The 19,751-nt window shown below is 38.4% G+C and overlaps 2 pseudogenes; one reads left to right on the forward strand and one right to left on the reverse strand.

Moving 5' to 3' along the window:
• Positions 1-238: 238 nt before the first annotated feature.
• On the reverse strand, positions 239-10,572 carry LOC108634852 (annotated as a pseudogene).
• LOC108634851 lies at positions 10,492-11,658 on the forward strand (annotated as a pseudogene).
• Positions 11,659-19,751: the final 8,093 nt, after the last annotated feature.

Below are 19,751 nucleotides of genomic sequence, written 5' to 3' on the forward strand. Positions count from 1 at the left end.
TAAGTAGTACTGCTATGAACATTTTTGTACACACATGCATAGATATATACATTTCTTTTGGACATATATAATTACTGTGTCATAGGGTTTGCCTTAAAAATCTTATTTTTAATTGCTAAACAGTTTTCCAAAGTGGTTATATCAATGTACGTGCTCACTGGCAGCATATGGAAATTCTGATGGTCCACATTCCTGCTCACAAAGGCACGTTGAATACAGGTTGCTGACTCTAAAAACCCAAAGCCCTTTTCCTTTCACCTAAATCTTACTTAAAGGTAAGAACTTGGTAACAATTTTCTTTTACAAATTCTATGATTCTTTCCAAGATTTTTAGTCTTTGTTCACTAAGTGAGTTTCCTTTTTTATACTGGAAAATATACCTACGCTGAATAGAATTTTAGTAGCTTTAGCAGTGTTTCGGAGGCCTCACATAAGTATTCATCTTCATTGAAACCCAGCCTCTTCTATTTTTTTCTGCATGGGTGAAAAGAATGGCCGTGTGATTCATCCAAGCATGGCCCAGAAGTTCCTGAAAGAGAGGAGGTAAGTGGCTATTTGCCTTTGACTGTATTTCTCAAAGATGAGCAGAAGAGTTATGGTTTAACACAGACAGTAAACCGACCTATACCTCATTATGTTTCTAAAACTGAAATATATAAAGGGAAGTGATGATGGAGTCAAATAATGTAAGCAAATGCAGAGAGATGGGTGGGCTTTCTTTTAAAAAAGGCTTAAGTTCTCCATTTTATTTTGTTGTAATTTATGTAAATACAGCTTCAAAACTGTGTTGTCTTGTGCTGCATGATTTAATTACCTTTGCAACATTCAGCAGTCATACATGCTTGCCTGTCAACCTGAATCTGTTAGAACCACTGAAATCCTTTAAGTCAGAGGACCTTGCTCAGGAGAATGTCGTATCTTTTTCTGTGGGAATATTGTATTATCATCACTAAAAGCATTTTCTGAGAATTTATAGTTATATAATCTGGTTACAATCTATTGATGAATCAGATGACATGTAATGGAAATGCTGTCAAAATACAGTTGGTCATTTGGAACAACTACAAAATATTACTGTGATTCACATCCTCTTCACATATGTAGAATCCAACCCAATTTATTGGGTGACTTCCTCTAATGTGGGTAAAAATATTGAATGCTGGTATTCCTTTGTTTAGTAATATGTAGAAGTTGGTTATGTAATAAGTTCTTATTTGAATAGTAAAAAAGCTGACCTAAAGCAGAAGTAATAGCATGGCAGGTCATTAACACAGCATGAAAGGCATCTAGAAATACCCATTTAACTTCTGTGAATATTTGCAGTTATATGAAATCACGACAACGCAACAGTAAAGTTCACTCCATTCCAAAAACTCCCATTAGAAAAATTTTTCCAAAGCTGCCACTGTAATAGCAAGAGAAATATAAAATGCTTAGGAATAATTTATAACAAATATCCAGAACCTCTAAAAGAAGGGAGAACAACTACTCTTTAGTGCCAGATAATATGCCAGAGCTTTAGTTCTTTTGAAGTTCAACGTGATGATTTGTGGGAGATACAATTATGGTATGGAGAAACTGATGTACAGAGGTTGAGTACAAACCTATAGAGCGGTATTAGATTAATGCAAACTCAATAAAAATACTGAAAAATTGAAAGGTAGTTTGGGAAACTATTTTAAATAAGTATGAGTCATAATATTGAACAGCTGAAAAAAATGAAGAAACAAGGGTGAAACAAAAAGGAAGGAAAGAAGAATTGGGATATGTAAACCTAATATGAAAATATAAGAACTGTGGAACAATATATCTAAAAATTAGAAGCCTCTCAAGACCACAGTTACCAGTTATAACCCCTAATACAGTCTGACTTTCATCAGAGTTACTTATTTTCACATTCATCTCTACAACTTGACTGTGACTTCTTAGAAGGAAAGTCTGTGTCTTCCTATATCAATCAAAGCCTCTAATACATTGTGCACTCAATAAATATGTTAGATTAATTTGGAATTTAGACCCTCACCATCATCTTAAATAGAAGATTCAGGGTTTTATTTGTAAACTTTGGTTCCTCAATTTTGAAGTTTAATCTTTGGGACACACAATTGTAGTTTGCTGTGAAACTTCTCTTTCTACTCTAGTTCATTATCACAGATTCGCCTGTAGTCTGCACTTTCTGTTTTCTATTCAGAAGACTCTCTCAAGGTGTAGGTCCCCAAATTTTCCTCATATCAGTCTGTCTACACCATAGAATAATTGTATGCTTCTGGTTCTCCTAAAAATGCCCTGCTTCCAGAAAATCCTCAGATATTTCAAGATCAGTACATTAGAGAATAATTATTTTAACAGGAAGATTCTAACTTTGCAAAAAAGAGTTTTGCAGAGAGAGACTTTAATTGGCATCACACGCTAGTAAAGTAATGCTCAAAATTCTCCAAGCCAGGCTTCAGCAATACATGAACCATGAACTTCCAGATGTTCAAGCTGGTTTTAGAAAAGGCAGAGGAACCAGAGATCAAATTGCCAACATCTGCTGGATCATAGAAAAAGCAAGAGAGTTCCAGAAAAACATCTATTTCTGCTTTATTGACTATGCCAAAGCCTTTGACTGTGTGGATCACAATAAACTGTGGAAAATTATGAAAGAGATGGGAATATCAGACCACCTCTCCTGCCTCTTGAGAAACCTGTATGCAGGTCAGGAAGCAACAGTTAGAACTAGACATGGAACCACAGACTGGTTCCAAATAGGAAAAGGAGTACGTCAAGGCTGTATATTGTCACCCTGCTTATTTAACTTCTATGCAGAGTACATCATGAGAAATGCTGGGCTGGAAGAAGCACAAGCTGGAATCAAGATTGCTGGGAGAAATCTCAATAACCTCAGATATGCAGATGACACCACCCTTAAGGCAGAAAGTGAAGAGGAGAGTGAAAAAGTTGGCTTAAAGCTCAACATTCAGAAAACGAAGATCATGGCATCTGGTCCCATCACTTAATGGGAAATAGATGAGGAAAGCGTGGAAACAGTGTCAGACTTTATCTTTTTGGGCTCCAAAATCACTGCAGATGGTGACTGCGGCCATGAAATGAAAAGACGCTTACTCCTTGGAAGAAAAGTTATGACCAACCTAGATAGCATATTCAAAATCAGAGACATCACTTTGCCAACAGAGGTCTTTCTAGTCAAGGCTATGGTTTTTCCAGTGGTCATGTATGGATGTGAGAGTTGGACTGTGAAGAAAGCTGAGCGCCAAAGAATTGATGCTTTTGAACTGTGTGTTGGAGAAGACTCTTGAGAGTCCCTTGGACTGCCAGGAGATCCAACCAGTCCATTCTGAAGGAGATAGCCCTGGGTGTTTTTGGAAGGACTGATGCTAAAGCTGAAACTCCAGTACTTTGGCCACCTCTTGCGAAGAGTTGACTCATTGGAAAAGACTCTGACCCTGGGAGGGATTGGGGGTAGGAGGAAAAGGGGATGACAGAGGATGAGATGGCTGGATGGCATCACCAACTTGATGGATGTGAGTTTGAGTGAATTCCGGGAGATGGTGATGGACAGGGAGGCCTGGCGTGCTGCGATTCATGGGGTCGCAGAGAGTCGGACACGACTGAGCGACTGACTGAACTGAACTGAACTAATGTGCCTTTAAAACACAAATTGCCAACCTTCACCCCAAACTTTGAAGAACATAGCTCTTGTTAAATCAAAGTATATGTGTAATGTCAACATCACATTTTAGCTAATAGTGACATAGCAAAATTAGCAGACCTCAGAGTTTTTCGTATATTCTGTGTACTCTAACACATCTCTTGTGGGAGAGAAGTCAGAGAATTGGAAAATAAATAAACCATACTGTGGATTGAATTGTAACCCCTTTCTCCAAATTGATATGTTGAAGACTTAAACTCCAGTCCCTCCAAAGTGACTTTACTTGGAAATAGGATTATTGCAGATGCAGTTAATTAAGATAAATTCACTAGAGTGGGACTCTAATCCAATATGTCTTTATAAAACAGAACTTTGGACAAAAACATGAATACTGGGAGAACACCAGGTAAGCATAAAGTCAGCCATTCATAAGCCAAGGAGAGAATCCTTGGACACATCCCTCACTCTCAACCCTCAGAAGAAACTCACCTGCTGACATCTGTTTCAGACATATAGCCTCCAGAACTGACAGGCAATAAATTTCTGTTGCTTAAGCCAGGGAGTTGGTGGTATTTTTATTGCAACCCGAAAAATTAACCTAAATGGTTGAAAAATCAATGACATGCTAAATATAACAGATTTAGGTTCTGAGAATACGAAGATTTCTGGGCCATTTACACCAGAATCACTTAGGGTGCTTATTAAAAGTGCATCAAAATCTTCAGGGATGGAACCTGGGGATGTAAATTTTTAAAAGCTCTCTGGGGGATTTATTCCTGCTGCAAATACTTATTGAGGGATCTACTTTGTTCCGAGACAAGGAATGGTACAAAACATGCATTTCCTGCTTGTATGTGATGAAAATTCTTGTTTACTAACTAAGCTTAGGGCTAAGGAAGAGGGACACATAGGGAAAAAGTACATTTAGTTTGTTGTCCTCGCAAATGTGATAGAAAATATATTGGCGCTACAGAGGCAGACATTTAGCCTAATTTTGGATGGGGGGTGTAATGTGGGGGTTAAGGGAGGGATCAGAAAATGTATCTGGCATGTGATGATGCCTTGAGCATAGAAATTAGCAAGGAATTTCTCAGGCGATAAAGACATACCAGGTAAAGAACGTGATTGAGCATTACTGGGAATTGTATAGTATTGGGATTTTATTTTTAACAAGTACAACTACTGATCTTTCATCATTCTTGCCTCTAGAAGTTTCTCAAATTTAGTGCCAGACCTTATATTCCCCAGTGCATTATTGATGTGCTTATATTGAAATGTTTAATATAAGTTAATAAATAGCTACTGTCCTTAAGCTCCCTTGAGTGCTACTGCCAGAACTATTCTCTGGGTATTGGTTGATGCATGGGCTATATTTGTTATTAAATATTTATACAACATCACCATAATACAAATTAATGTTAAATAAACTGTTTGGCTCGAGTGGTTCTCTCCTGAGTTATAACATAGAACTCTCCTCTTTCTTGGTTAGTACCTACTGCATTAAATGGTGTAAGACTCACAGTGTGTTTTTAGTACCTGGCTTTCTATATTGTAACATGAACATGCCCTCCCCCGCTTTGTTTCCACCAGACGTTTGCTCTGCTTTAAACCATAATATCATTCAGGAAAAATGAGTTAAAGCAAAGGATAATAGATTTGTAAGCTTGACACCACTTACGAGTCCGTGTATTGAGCCACTGGAAAGTTTTTACATGTTGGTAATTACTTATGAAAAGATGCTCATGTCCTAAACTGTGAGAGAAATTGCACTTTTGAATTACTGCCAAAAATAGAAGAGAATGGTTGATTTAGCTTATATTCTTTAAATTGATTTTTGGCCAGAAAATAGTTGAATATTTGAAAGTAGTGTCGCTTGGTGTATAGTCATCATGTTAGTGGCCAAACATGTTCTCTACAGACCCAGAGAATAATCATGGTTGATTGATACCTCACATAAAAATCCAAAAGAAAGATAAGTTAATGTAAGTTATCTGGTGTTAACAATTTAAATATAATACTAAGCTAGATAGAAAATTTATAATAATCATAAATTGTTTGATTTCAAAGTGCTAATGGGTATGAGTCCATCTAGTCCTTTTGGGACAACTAGTTAGGATATAAACTTTGTTTTCCAGGAATTGTGTTCATTTTCCCAGGACCTCACCAGCCCTGCCCCATTTGTTTGTGGTTGATGAAATCATAGCATCTGGTCTTTTTAGGGGGAAACTTTTAAAAAAGCCAACTATTACATCAACTGAGAAAAAAAAATTATCATGGATCAGGAGGACAAGAAGGACCATTCTTTATGTTATTCCCTTATTCTCTTCCCACTTAGAGCACCACATTTTCTTCTTAGAGAGCCAAAGCTGAATGATAAGCCTTGTTAGATCAGATTTAGAGAAGAGTCAACCTTAGAGATCATCTGTCAAAATTGCCTTATTTTACAGATGAGGATATTAAGGCCTTGTGATATTAAATGACTTGGTCAAAGCCACATTGCTGATTATTGGCAGACTTGGGCCCGTAACAGAGGTTCCCTGACTGCCAGGTCCCTGTCCTTCCCACTAAAGTGAGGCTTCTCAGTTTAATGTTACTAAGCCAGTGAATTTTTTTTCCCACATTTTTTTTTTCCCTAAATTAATACGGAAGTTCTTATACATCAGGGCTATGTAAGTTTGGTTTCACTCTTTTTTATGAATCCTATCAAAATAATTCCAAAGAAGGCTACAGATAATATGTCTCAATTTTAGGGTAAAACAAATAGTAGCAAAAAAGTAATCATAGGTAACATTTATTGTGCACTTGACAGAAATTAATTTACCATTATGTTAATATGACATTCATTCCAAAAGTAACCCAGAAACTATTATCTTTTCCATTTATCACTGAAAAGGTTGAAGTTTAGAGAAGTTATTTGCCCAAGGTAACAAAGCAAGTAACTAAGTAGGAAATTGAACACAGGATAACTGACTGTAGGACCCAGGCTCTTAACCTCTGCAATGTGTTGCTCATATCTAGTAGTTCATTTGAAGAAGTTACTCATCACGGTCTAGACACCGATGACAAAACAATAACAGTAGTGGCAATTTTCTGGAAACCTACTATGAACCTGCTCTAATTCAGGCATGATGCCAAGCACATTACATTTTTTAAATACAGCCTTCAGAACTCTCTAACTAGGTAAATTATCCCCATTTTATAAATGCGGAACTGAAGCCAAGAAAGTTGTGTTAAGCAACATCTATAGTCATGTACCTGGAACTGTAGCAGACACATTTCAGCTGAATTCTGTGGAACAGCTAAGCCCATGATCTCTGTTCAGTATGTGCAGGTCTTGCATTGGTCTTTCTAAACCCCATCTGTGTACACCCATCTATAACATCAGCAGTCAAGTTGTTCATTTGAAATCAAAATATTTGCTTGAAACCTGATTGTATACAGTAATAATACAAACATGATACCATGACCATGGAAAGAATGTAATCAATTCCTGGATTCAATTCCTAGTGCAGTTTGACTGCGTGCTAGCACTTTCCTTAAGGAGACTATTATATATGCTGTGTGTTCAGTCACTCAGTCGTGTCCAACTCTTTGCGACCCCATGGACTATGGACCGCCAGGCTTCTTTGTCCATGGGGATTCCCTAGGCAAGAATACTGGAGTGGGTTGCCATGCTCTCCTCCAGGGGATCTTCCCAACCCAGGGATCAAACCCACTTGCAGGCAGATTCTTTACCATCTGAGCTACCAGAGGGGCCGATTTTATACGCTCTGATCTATAATTTAGGGATTTTTTAAAAAATTCAAATGATAAGATTCAGATGAATCATTCCCTTTTTTCTCCATTTTGGGGAGACACTAACATCTCTACTGTTTTGCTGTAGATTAAGGAAGGCCTGACATAAAGAGAAAAGGATCATTTGAGGAACCATTTCAGTTGTCACAACTGGCAGCTTATAACCCCTCTATAAAATATTAGAGCACAAACAGAGAGATTTAAAGAGACAACAGGGAGGTGCAGGAAAAGAAGAGGTCACTTCTCTGGCACTGGCCTTGAAGACTCCTTCCATGGAGGGCATCAGTGCCCCCAGAAAGGGGGAAAGGCAAAGGTGAAGACAGATGTTCTGTTCCTCATTTTTGTGTGAGCCAGGAAGAAAAAGAAATCCAGGGTGTGTCTGGAAGCAGAGGAACTTAACCACCCTTTGCTCCTTCCTAACAGCTGTGGGTCCTGTTGAGTATTCAGACATCCTGCAGCTGCTCCCGATCTGTGAGCACATCCAGATGGCTGCCACTAGTATCGAGGCACCTTCAGGAAGAAGGTCATAAACAGCCAGCCTGTGCTTAGGCAGTCTTCACCCAGAGATCAAGGTGGAAGCCCAGAATAGGACTGCAGTGCCTCCAGGGGTCATGACCCTGCAGAGGATTACTAAATCTCTCCTGGGAGAGAGGTTACTTACTCTTGGAAAATTGTTCTGGATCTGAGTCTCCCTCGCGCATCTTCTCTCTGCCTTCAACTCCTGAATTGGACACTGACTTAAGGAAGGCAGCCATAAGAAGTGAAGGCTGTATGTATGCCAAATACCATTTAAAAGGATCAGAGACATGTATGAAACAAATTCACTTGTATAAAAAAAATAGGGATTATAATATAGTTCTGTATCCTAAAACTGGAAAAATCCATTTTCAAAATGTATGTCTCTTAAAATGTCCTTTTTGGATCAGCAGAAAGAAAAATCTGGAGACATACAGAGAGAGTCAGGTTAGTTTTTGAGAAATATTTATCCATTTACAGAGTTTACTGGATTACATCCATCTATAGAGTTAAATGTCTATTTAATAGGAACTTTAAATGAATTTTTTAAGCTGCTTAAAAATTACACTGACAGTATAGCTCCAGGGCCCCCCTTTTGATTTCTACCAGAAATATTGTTTGAAATGCTGGCTTTAATAGGTTAGAGGAGGTTCATGGGTTTTCTTAGATTTCACATTGTTTCTTAATTGCAATCATCTTTGCTTTTGTACAGAATGTTCTTGATTTTTCAGGAGTTGGATGATGAGGATTATTTTTTATACTCTTGTCACCCTAATTTTTTCCACTAGTTTTTTGTGATTACACATATGCTTTTTTTTTTTTTTAGAAACAGCTATAGTTACTGAAAAAGAAAATGTGTGTCATTTAGAACAAACAATCTTGTGTCTTTACTAGTTAAAGGAAAATATCTTTCTTTAAAGCAAAGTATACTATCTTTCTAAGCGTAACAAATTCTATATCAACATAATCAGAGATTGGACCAGAAATAGAGTAGCATTCATTCAAATTCATTTTGATTGAAAATGTCTACTCGCTATTCTCCATGTAGTTTACTTTGGAACTTCTAGTAGAGATGAGCTCTCTGAGTTAGGTCAATTAATGAGGCTACTGAGTAATACTAGTCAAGTTCAGCAGTTAAATCTGGGTGGTCCTAGACTGGAGAATCAAGAAAGTGAATAAATGAACAAACAGATGAACCATTAGGGAAGATGGCATATATTATTTTTATTCACCCTGAGGTCCCTGTGATCTCATGGCTGGCATAGAGCAGTTATTCACCCTACAGATGAGGCAAGCAAAGCTTCTACAGTTCCTAATTTCTTTCCTATAAATAAAGTGTAAATCTCCCCTGAATTTTTGCCATGATGTAGGTCTCAGTGATGCTTCCTCCACTGAGGAGTTATACATTGCACTGCTTTGGCACTTAATGTGTTGTCATATACGTGTTTATCTATTTGTCTCTTCTAGACTGTGAGTGTTTTGAGGGCAGGGCTCATATTATCACTCACCAATCATTAAACTCTGCTAGTACTCAATACAGTGTTCAATGACTGAAGCAGAGTGACCACCACCACCACCCTCACCCCACCATTTATGGCAAACTGTAAGAGGTTGTCCCTTGTTGAAAGGATGCAAGTCGGTATTTTAGTTCCGTGGTTCTAAACTTGACTGTTTTAGAGAAATATATGGAAAGTTTATGCAAACACAGATAGGCAAGCTCTACTCTTGAGATTCTGTTTCAGTAAGGCTTGGATGAATCTGCATTTTTAACAAACAGCTCAGTTGATTCTGAGGCAGATAGTCTGAGACCACACAGACAATCAAATTCTCAGTTCCTTAGGAGTTTGAGATTTAGTTAACCTAAGTTCAGTATCTCATTTTTTTGTTTTGTTTTCTTTTGTAAAATAAGAAGTCATTTCCCAGGTATAAAATGACTGACTGAATTCCTCAAAAGGAATTTGTAAAAATGACTCTTGGTGGGAGAATCAAGTAATTTTTTACCAGTTTTTTCTATGTGACCAGCGCCTGTTTTAAACTACTTGTTTAAAATATCTCTTTAACCAGTTTTCATAGTTCATTCCTATTAAGGTGATGCCATCCAAAATGGGCATAATGTTACTGGTGTGACTGCTCTTTACCTGGATCATCTGGACTGGGGAAGATTCTTCCTGTCCACAGAGAGGCACGTCTGCTCTCTGGACCAGCAGTGCAAGGTGCAGACCCTCCTGCCCAAAGTGATGTGCCAGGGCCTCCCTGATCTCCTGTCTCACGTGCTTCTTGCTCAGCCTGCTATGCGGGTAACCCGGCGTGTCCAACACCTGGACCTGCAGAGTCACCTCTTGCCCTCCTCGACGCATGAAGCTGCGGAAGTGACAGCTGCGGCCCAGGCTACAATCTTTGGTCACAGAGCATGGAGCAAAGCTGCTCTGGAAGTCAGTGCTTCCCAGAATAATGTTCCCAGCAGAACTTTTCCACTTTGAGTCATGCCAAAGAGGGCCAAGTTGATGGTCATCTTGTTGGAGTTCATCATGGCTCTGGATAAACAAAAGCTCAGTGTAAGTAGTCAGGCATCTCCCTTCAGCCAATGTAAGGCTTCTTAACTGGCCTAGAGCACCCAAGTATTGCTCTGATTTGCTGTCCCCTCCTTCTTTGTGTCTAAAGCATGGAGGAGCACACCACTAAAGCAGAGACCCCCAGTGACAGAGGGGGAAGTGGAAATAATAGTAGTAGTTTACACTCAGAGAGGAGAGAGAAAATCAAATACAGATAAGGAAAGGAGGAGGATGATTTGTGGTTACCCTGGTTTTCAGTATGTTAACCCCTTCCTATATCTACTTGCTTTAGTGAAAGTGTCATCACTCAGTCATATCCAACTCTTTGTGACCCCACTGACTGTAGCCTACCAGGCTCCTCCATCCGTGGGATTTTCCAGGCAAGAGTACTTGCGTGGATTGCCAGGGGATCTTCCCGTCCCAGGGATCGAACCCAGGTCTTCTGCATTGCAAACAGGTGCTTTACCTGCTGAGCCACCAGGGAAGCCCACTTGCTTTAGACTGGTAGTCAAACAGGTTCAAATACATTCTAAAAAAGTATCATTTTCTTACTTTCCTCCCCCACATTTTATGATTTTGATGTTCTATTTTACATCTTCATGTTTATCCTTTTGCTGTTTATTGTGGTTATTACTTTCATAGAAAAAATATTATTTCATTTTTAAAAATCTGTGTACTGCTCTCTTCCTCAGCTCTGCATACAGAAGTGGCAGTCATCTCCTACTTGGCATCACGGCTAACCCCAGACCCCTTGTGAAGTCCAAGATCTTAAAAAAGAGGGCAAGAAGTTCATCTGACACCAGCCAAATAAATATGTAAAAATTAACTGGAACTGGCAGAAACCCAGAAACACTGACAACAGGGTGTATGGGAAATACAAGGGCCACATCTTGATGCCTAATACTGGTTACAGGAGCAACAAGAAAACAGAGCACATGTTGCCTAGGGCCTCTGGAAGCTCCTAGTCACAACATCGAAGAGTTTGAAGTGCTGCTGATGTGCAACAAATCTTACTATGCTGAGATTGCTCACATCTCCTCCAAGAACTGAAAAGACTGAAAAGCCATTGTGGAAAGAGCAGTCCAGCTGGTTATTAGAGTCAGCAATCCCGACATCAGGCTATGCAGCAAATAAAATGAATAGACAGCTCATATACACATTGTGTTTGTGTTAATAAAACCATGAAACTCATGGGAAAAAAAAAATCTGTTACTGACTCATTTAATTTACTTCCACCTGTGATTTGCTCTTTCCTATAGATTCTTGCTTCTTTTCTACTTAGAGACAATCTTTCAATATTTCCTTCAGAACAGGTTTGGTATTGCACTATTGTTTTACCTTTTACTTGTTTGAGAAACTCTTGATCTCTCCTTCTATTTTAAATGATAATCTTGCTGGTAGAGTATCCTAGATTGCAAATTTTTCCTTTCAGGACTTTCAGTATATCCTGCCACTCTCTTCTGGCCTGCAGCATTTCTGTAGAGAAATCAGCTAATAGCTTTATGGAGGTTCCCTTGTAATTAACTCAAGAGTTGGACATGACTTAGTGACTAAACCACCACTTTTCTCTTACTGCCTTTAGAACCCTCTCTTTATTTTTAACTTTTGCCATTTTAACTATGTTTTGGTGTAGCTCTGTTTGAATTCATCTTCTTTGGTACCCTCTGTGCTTCCTGTACCTGGATATCTGTTTCTTTCTTTAGATTTGGGAAGTTTTCAGCCATAACTTTTAAAAATACATTTTCATTCCCTTTTTTTTCTGCTTCTGGGACCCCTATTATGTGTAGGTTGGCACACTTTATCACTGACTCAATGGACAGGAATCTGAGCAAACTCTGGGAGATAGTAAAGGACAGGGAAGCTGCAGTCTATAGGGTAACAAAGAGTCAGACATAACTTAGTGACTGAACAACAACAAAATAATATAAAGGTCTTTTTATATTGCTTTCTTTTTTTTTTAATTTTCTTTCTGTCTGCTCTTCTGACTGGGTGAAAGTATTTAAGTCGCTCGGTCATGTGTGACTCTTTGTGACCCCATGGACTATACAGTTCATGGAATTCTAGGTATCCTTTCCCTTCTCCAGGGAATCTTCCCAACTCATGAATCGAACCCAGGTCTCCTGCATTGCAGGTGGGTTCTTTACCAGCTGAGCCACAAGGGAAGCCCAAGAATACTGGAGTGGGTAGCATATCCCTTCTCCAGTGGATATTCCCAACCCAGGAATCAAACTGGGAGATTTCTGACTGGGAGATTTCCATTATTTTAACTTGCAGATCACTTATTCATTCTTCTCCATTATCAATCTGCTACCTTTTGCCTTACATTCAGTTTTTATCTCAGCAAATGAATTTTCTAATTTTTCTTGGTTCCTCTTTATAGTTTCCAGTTCTTTTTTTACAGTAATCTGCATTTCTAATGAAAGCCCTGTTTAATTCATTCAGCATTTTCATTATTTCCTTTTCTAACTTGGTGTCTATTAAGCTGAAGAGGTCTGTTTCATTGTTCTTTCAGGGGAATTCTCTTGATCTTTCAATCAAAGATTAAAAGTGGGAATGGTTCCTCTGATTCTTCATTTTACTTGTATTTCTCTTACTCTATGAGTTTAGGAGAAACAATTATCTACTGTGGTCTTGAAGGGCTATTTTTATGTAAAAGTGTCCCTACATGGCTTTGTGTCTGTTTAATATTTTTGGTACAAGGGCTGTTTTTTAGTATGGATGCCTGCAGCATCTTTCCTCAGTGTGTGCTGGCCATTATCCTGTTGATAGAAGGTATGACTGATGATGTGGTGATCACAGCCTGCACTGGATGCTGAATGGGGCCTCTTCTTTGCTCTGTAGTTGTCACAGCGCTGTTAGAGTCAGGGTCTGCTCCCTAGTTGTTAGAAAGAAGCCCCCAGATCCATTTCTAAGCTTCACTGTGTAGCAGGCAGGATTGGAGTGCTCCTACTGCAAGAGGAGGCAACTGAGCATTCTTCCATTAGAGCTGTTCACTAGGGAGCACTCTCTGTGGTATCGCTGTCACCCATTGTGGGGGCTCACAAAGTACACTATTGTGTACACTACCCTGGGCCCCACCTCCACTGTGGGAATACAGACAATCAGCCCTGTGTCTCTCACACACTATGTTCACAAAGCCACTAAATGCAGATACACAGGCACCAATCCTCTGAAGTCAAGTACCAGGACCACAGTAGTTGCACAACTGGGAGATATGGAAGAAGCCCAGACTCCAGCCCCACCTTCATGTGCATGCACACACAAAGCCCACAGCTGCTAAGGCCAGACCTATCCCAGCCACAGGAGCACCCACTATCCACTTGCATGTCCCAGAGGCACTGAGTTACAAAGCTAGCAACAGTGTTGTGGATCATATAGCCATTGGGGAGAGGGCTCTGCTTTCAACTCTGCCTCTGAGTGTGGGCATCCTTGCATACCCCAGAGTTCACACAGGCAGCTCTGAGAAAGAAGCACCTATGGCAGACCCCACCACCCCCTTTACCCTTGCATTAACAATGGGGTTTCAAGGGTGGTGGCAGGCCAGCCATGAGACTGTCAAAAGTGAGGCTGCTATGACAGGACCTGTCCTTCCTTTTGTGCACCTCTTAACAATGGCATTTCACTTCTATGGCAGGCTGGGCTTCTCCCACACACACCTCTGGTTTGGGTCCATACAACACTCTAGCCCCTTCAGGTTGTCTTTGCAAGGCTAACCCCAGTTCTTTCCTCAAGTCTGTCCTCTGAAGCATGAGTTTCAGCACACAGCCTATGCAACACACCAGCAGGTTGATATCTCTGGCTGGGGACTGCAGCAAGGTAGTACAGGCCCTCTGTGTTGGTTTCTGTCTGTTCTGCCTGCTACAAACTGACTGCTGTGTTCTCCTCCAAGCCTCTGAAGCTCCCTTTCCATCCTGGGTGATCTCACCACCAGTGTGACAACTTCCTAGGGCATGGGAACATTTCCTCTTTTGCAGCTCTCTTCCAGGGGCACAGATCCTGTCCTGCTTCCTTCCTTCTTTCCTTTTATCCTACCCAGTTACATGGAGATCGTCCCTGCACTTCTAGGTATCTGAGATTTCTGTTCAATAGTGTTCAATAGTTATTCTGTGATAACTGTTCCACATGTAGGTGTATTTCTTATGTATCTGAGGAAAAGGTGAGCTCCACGTCCTTCTATACCACCATCTTGATTGAAGCATTCTGCAATTCTTTCCCAGAGGTGATAAGAGAAAGAGAAATGATTGTTGGGCCAGACTAACAATAGTGATAGCTCAGGGAAAGGTGGGAATTGACTATATAAGCATCTTGACCATCTCCTTCTGGACTACACTGGTCTCACTCCCTCTGGTCTCTTCTCCCTCCAAACCATTTTGCAAGGAAAGCCAGATTATTTTCCACTACTTAAATCCTCATTTTTCCTACTCCAAACAAAGCCCTTAATGGCAACCCATGGCCCTGGAAGTAAAGCCCAAACATCTAAGCTTATAATCCAGTACTTTTAATGAAAGCTAACTTTCAACCTTATTTTTCTACTCGTTCCCCAATTCAGACTCAACTACAATCAGCCAGATGGATACTGACCACTTCCCTATTTCCATATTTCAATTTTTCATCATCATATTGTACTTTCATTTCATAATTTCCTATATACTCCACCCTGGCTACCTATCTTTCCAGGAAATTCCTCTTTCTTCATGATGCTTTCTCTTTATGTTTTAGGCCTCCCTGAGTTACACCAGCATTTAGCTTATCCATTCAAGAATACTTGTTTACTCACAAACTGGGTGATGGACTCCTGAAAGACAAGAACAATGCAAAGGTATCTATTTCCCTTCAGGGACCTAAGATAGTGCAGTGGGTATGCTCATTCAATATTAGATACAGGTGGCAAGGGACAGTCTATCATACTACTGAGGATACATTCAGTACCTTCACCTTTGAAAAAACCGCAGTTCCTTTTGATAAACATAAATATCTTAAGTATTGGGTATTCACATTCAAAAGAAATGAAGTTGGATTCCTACCTGACACCATAAACAAATAGCAACTTTAAAATGAATCATAGACATGTTTAGACATCAGGCTCAAAAAACTGTAAAAAGTCTTACAAAAAAAAAAAACCATAAAAATAAATCTTGGAGACCTTAGACAAGGCAATGTTTCTCCGATATGACACTGAAAGCACAATCAACAAAGGGAAAGATAGATAAATTAGATTTCATCAAACTTAAAGCCTTTTCTGCTTCAAAGAACACAATTATGGAAATGAAAAAGATAATTCACATAATGGGAGAAAACATTTGCAAGTTATATATCTGATAAGAGCCTTATACCCAAGATATACAAAGAAGTTTTACAATTCAAAAATAAGAAGAAAAATACAAACATGCGGAGACTAAACAACATGCTGCTAAAAAACCAATGAGCCAATGAGTCAGTAAAGAGAAAAACAGAGAATACCTCAAAACAAGTGAAAATGTAAACACAAAAGATCTTCAAAATCTACAGGATGTAGAAAAGGAAGTTCTAAAAGGAAAGTTTATAGCAATACAGGAATACGTCAAGTAACAAAAAATATCTCAAATAAACAACCTAACTTACCTAACCTTCCTTTAATTTCATATAAAAGAATTAGAAAAAGAAAAACAAATAAGGTCCAAAGTCAGCAGAAGGAAGGAAAAAAAATCAGAGAAGAAATAAATACAATAGAGACCAAAAAACTGTAGAAAAGATCAATGAAATCAGTAGTTTTTTAAATAAATAAAATTGATAAACCTTTAGCCAGACAAATCAAGAAAAAAAGAGAACCCAAATAAACAAAATAAGAAATGAAAGAGGAGAAATAACTGATACCACAGAGATATAAAAAAGTCATAAGAGAATATTATGAACAGTTACATGCCAACAAACTAAATGGCCTAGAATAAATGGTCAAATTTCTAGAAACATAAATTTTTAAACACTAAATCAAAAAGAAACAATTTGAACAGATCAATCGGCAGTCATGCAATTGAATTTGTAATTTTCAAAACGTCTAGAAAGCAAAAGACAGGACTGAATGACTTCATAAAAATTTTACCCAACATACAAAAAAGAGTTAATTCCTTTCCTTCTCAAACTATTCCAAAAATTGAAGATGAGGGAATACTCCCAAATTCATTCTATGAGGCCATCATTATCCTGATACCAAAACCAGCCAAAAATAACTTCAAAAAAAAAGAAAATTAAAAGTCAATATCTCTGATAGACTATATCTCAGAAAGTCTTGTCAAATACTATATACAATTACTTACATGTGGAATCTAAAAATTTTTTGCAAAAAACAATGAATGTAATAAAACTAATAGACTCACAGATATACAGAAAAAACTAGTGGTTACCAGTAGGAGGGGAAAGACAGGAGGGGTAAAAGAGGGGTAGAATAGTAAGAGATATAAACTACTACACATAAAATAAACAAGCAACAGGGATATATTGAACAACAGAGGGAAGTACAGTCATTACTTTGCAGTAACTTTAAATTCTATTAACATATTGAATTACTATGTTATATACCTAAAACTAATATATTATAAATCAAGTATATAGTTCAATCAAAAAACAAGGAGACAACTCAACTTAAAAATAGGCAAAAGATTCAAAAAGACATTTCTCCAAAGAAAATATGCAAATGGCCAGTAAGCACATGAAAGAATGTTTAACATTATCAGTAATTAAGGAAATGCAAATGGGAACTACATTAAGATACTTCATACCCACTAAAAGAGCTAAAAAATATTTTTTAAGGTAATAACAAATGTTGATAACAATGTGGAGAAAATTGGAATCCTTATATATATTGCTTATGAAAATAGAAATTTGGAAACAGTTTGGTAATTCCTCCAAAGGTCAGAAATAGAGGTACCATGTGACCCAGCAATTCCCCCTCTAAATACAGACCCAGAGAAATGAAAACATGTGGCCACATAAAAATCTGTACACAAAGTTCACAGCAGCATTATTTATAATAGTCAAATGAACAGAAACTCAAATGTCTATTAATGAATAAATTTGAATCCACACAATGGACTATGATTTAACAATAAAAAGGAATACTGACATATATTACAACATGATGAACCTTAAAAACATTATGCAAAGTGAAAGAAGTCAGACACAAAAGGTGACAGACTGTATGATTCTATGAAATGTTCAGAACAGGCAATCCATAGAGATAAAAAGTAAATTAGTGGTTGCCAGGGACTTGTGGAACCAAGGAATGGGTATTGACTACTAATGGGTATGGTGTTTCTTTTGGGACAGTAAAATGAGAAATTATGCAGTAAAATTAGACAGTGGTGATGCTTATATAACCGAAAATATACCAAAAACCACTGAATTGGACATTTTTAAATGGTGAATTTCATGGTATGAGAATTCTATCTCAGTAAAGCTGATAGCTTTAAAATCTTAGGTACACGTGCCACCAAGATTCTGATAGTGTACCTTCTCCAATGACAGTACAGTATTCCCACAACAGGCTTTTCAAACTATAGACTTTCATCACTGAAAAAAAATTTTTTTTCAAATTCTGCCTCTCTGTCTCCTTGAAAGACATGCTTTCTGGTTGAAAATCATTAGTCAAAACCATAGCAAATTACATAAAATTAAATGATTAGTGATGGTAATAAGATTAGTACTAGACATTATAGAAATAACTCAGTTATTATTTTTAGCTATTATTAATACTGGAACTGAATGAAACTGAGTTATGGATTAGAGCTTATAATAAGGTTAATGGCTACTTCATGAAGATTGTTGAAATCTGATTATCTCAGAAATAACAACACTGAATCTAATTTTTACGCAACTTTCAAATCATTTTTATCCAAAACTTACGTGGTGTAGCCATTTTCGTGAAGATAGGAGTCACAATATCTTCCAATTGCTGTTTCTGCTCAAAGAGCTCATTAATGGAAGCTTCCAAATGGGTTTCCAACCATTCATTTTTTACACGGCATGCATTGAGGAGGATATTCTAGAGACAGAAACAAGGAATTTACTTTCCACTTGTTTATTTAAAAATGAAACTCTATGGTATCTCTAAATCAGCACTGTGCAACAGAACTTTCTGTGATGATGGAAGTGGTCACAGAAATATCTGCATGGTCTAATACAGTCATCATTAGATGCATATAGCCAGTGAGCATTAGAAAAGTGGCTGGTGTGACTGAGCAGTTGAATTTTTAATTTTAATTAATTCTAATTTATAGTCACATGAAGCCAGGGGATACTGTAGCTGATAGTGCAGTACTAACACTAATGAAATGTGTGTATAATGAAACTCATTAATCTAGAGACATGATGCCTTGGGCCAGTCTACATCCTCTCCCTATTTATTTTCAGTGAGCTCTGCATGGCAATTAGATGGGGAAACAATGGAAACAGTGACAGACTTTATTTTCTTGGGCTCCAAAATCACTGCAGATTGTGACTGCAGCCAAGAAATTAAAAGACACTTGCTCCTTGGAAGAAAAGCTATGACCAACCTAGACAGCATATTCAAAAGCAGAGACATTACTTTGCCAACAAAGGTCCGTCTAGCCAAGGCTATGGTTTTTCAGTAGTCATGTATGGATGTGAGAGTTGGACTATAAAGAAAGATTGAGCAGGGAAGAATTGATGATTTTGAACTGTGGTGTTGGAGAAGACTCTTGAGAGTCCCTTGGACTGCAAGGAGATCCAACCAGTCCATCCTAAACAAGATCAGTCCTGGGTGTTCATTGGAAGGGCTGATGTTGAAGCTGAAGCTCCAATACTTTGGCCACCTGATGCGAAGAACTGACTCATTTTGAAAAGACCCTGATGCTGGGAAAGATTGAAGGCGGGAGGAAAAGGGGACAACAGAGGATGAGATGGTTGGATGCATCACCAACTCAATGGACATGAGTTTGAGTAAACTCCGGAGTTGGTGATAGACAGGGAAGCCTGGCATGCTGCAGTACTTGGAGTCACAAAGAGTTGGACACAACTGAACAGAGTCGGACACAACAGAACAAGAGTCAGACATGACTGAACTGAACTGAACTGTGACAAATGTTTGCAAAAGTTGGAAAAAGTAGGTGGATGGTGTGCACTTCATGCAAGTCAACAGACAATGCCAATATTTATTCCTTCTTAGGTGATTCACAGGAGGAGGAAGTCTAAGAAATGAGCAAAACCTCACTGAAAACCTCTCAATTTGCATTTCAAAACCA

Source organism: Capra hircus, unplaced genomic scaffold, assembly GCF_001704415.2.
Source record: "Capra hircus breed San Clemente unplaced genomic scaffold, ASM170441v1, whole genome shotgun sequence".
Classification (NCBI taxonomy): domain Eukaryota; kingdom Metazoa; phylum Chordata; class Mammalia; order Artiodactyla; family Bovidae; genus Capra; species Capra hircus.